We start from the raw sequence: 2,437 nt of genomic DNA on the forward strand, positions 1-2,437 counted from the left end.
GGAGTGTAAAGGCTTTGTCGATACTACTTCTCTGCCTTGTCAGGTCAGTCTATAATAGAAAGTAAAATAAAAGGCGGTGAGCTGACAGAAACGTTAACACGCCGGGCGAAATGCTTAGCGGTATTTCGTCTGCCACTACGTTCTGAGTTCAAATTCCGCCGAGGTTGACTTTGCCTTTCACCCTTTCGGAGTCGATTAAACAAGTCCCAGTTACGTACTGAGGTCGATATAATCGACCTAATCCGTTTGTCTGTCCTTGTTTGTCCCCTCTGTGTGTAGCCCCTTGTGGGCAGTAGAGAAATAAGAAAGTAAAATTAAAGGAAGAATGCAAGTCTTCTGTCAATAATTGAAATTGCATCGTTCCATTATATTTTGATCGTAAATTATCTTTGAAATAGCTTCTTACGTTGAAACAAGTTTCAAGGAACGGATGAACCTAAATAAAGGATACAACTGAGGCAAGATATGTGAGGGAATGTAATTTGGCAGCTATTTCATGCGAGTCGAGCGACCACGTAAAGACTTCCTTGTTGGATTACGAGTGGGCGTAAGTTTAATGATACGATAAGTAGACCATTGCGTGGTGAGGAGGTAGGAAACAACTTATTAACTATCGTTTTCAGTTATTTTACGTACTCTCTTTGCCTCTCATTCTAACTCTCTCTCCTTTTTCTTTTCTCTTTCTCTCTCTCCTTCTCTCTCCCTCCCTCTCTCTCCTTCTATCAATATATGTATATATATATTTATATATGTATATATGTGTGTATGTATATATATGTGTGTATATATATATATATATATATATATATATATATATATATATATATATATATATATATATATATATATATATATATATATATATATACACACACATATATCAGATCATTAAGAATAAGAATGAAATGTCTGATTTTGAGCGGAAGTTTATTTTACTTTATCACAACAAAAAGCAATGCAGGTAACCAAAGTAAGCGCCTAAATTATCAACACAATTTTGGCATTTTATCGGTAGCTTATTTATGCCGGCAGCGAAGAATTCTAGGGAGCGAAAGGTGATGAAATCACGAAAGGGTGTTTTTACATTTTCTCCAGATTTAAAGTTTTTCGTTGCAAAAAGTTGTCCCATGCCTGGAAAACGTGATAATCAGTTGGTGCAAGGTCTGGTGAATATAGTGGATGTGAGTACTTCCAAGTTCAGTTCATGTAACTTGAGTAGCGTTCTTTGTGCAACATGTGGCCGAGCATTGTCTTGCAAGAGAATTGGCCTGTCTCTATTGACCAATCTCGGTTGCTTAATTGCAAGTTCACTCATCATTTCATTCAATTGGTTGATGTATACATCCGCTGTAATTGACTTACCAGGTCTCATGAAGCTGTAAGCGGATGACACCAGCGCTGGACCACCAAACAGACACCATTAGCTTCTTTTTTTTTGTGAATATTCTTTTTTTGGACTGTGTTTTAACATTTCATCTCTATCCAACCACCATGCAGAACGCTTGCTATTGAAAAAAAAATCCATTTTTCGTCACACGTAATAATACGACGCAAAAATGGTTCGCTTTTACGCCGCGACAGCAAAGAACAGCAAGTTTCAAGACGACGTGTCATTTGATGCTCGTTCAGTTCGTGTGGTATCCACTTGTCTAGCTTCTTTACCTTGCCGGTTTGTTTCAGATGGTCCAATACAGTTGGAATCGAAACATCAAAACTTGCTACTAACTCACGCATAGTCTGAGATGTATCCGCTTCCACTACAGTTTCCAGCTCATCATTATCCACCTTGGTCTCAGGGCTACCACGGGGGCTGATTTTCAGGAGTAAAGTCACCAGACCGGAACTTCTCAAACCATCGACGTACAGTGCGCTCATTCGCCACGTCTTCACCAAACACCTCATTGATGTTTCGAGCTGTCTGGGATGCATTGGTTCCTCGACGGAATTCATATTCATAAATAACACGAATTTGTTATCTATCCATGGGTTCACAAAAATTGATTTACAAGAGAAAACTCATTATATAATCAGACACGATGAATTGCATTTCAAAAAATGATGATATAACTCTTCAATGTTATAAAACAAAGAATTTTCAGGATAAAACATAAGAGTTAACGACCGTCAAACTTGGTGCATAAGAATTTGTTAGTTAAGACCGTCAAAGGGATTAAATCTATCCATTTACTGTTGCCATTTGATTTGATAATCAGTAATTTTCCCGGAAGTAATCTAAGTATTGGATCAACACTAAACATAGGCGCAGGAGTGGCTGTGTGGTAAGTAGCTTGCTTACCAACCACATGGTTCCGAGTTCAGTCCCACTGCGTGGCACCTTGGGCAAGTGTCTTCTACTATAGCCTGGAGCCGACCAAAGCCTTGTGAGTAGATTTGTTAGACGGAAGCTGAAAGAAGCCCGTCGTATATATGTATGTAT

The sequence above is a fragment of the Octopus bimaculoides genome, chromosome 2 (genome assembly GCF_001194135.2).
Source record: "Octopus bimaculoides isolate UCB-OBI-ISO-001 chromosome 2, ASM119413v2, whole genome shotgun sequence".
Lineage (NCBI taxonomy): Eukaryota > Metazoa > Mollusca > Cephalopoda > Octopoda > Octopodidae > Octopus > Octopus bimaculoides.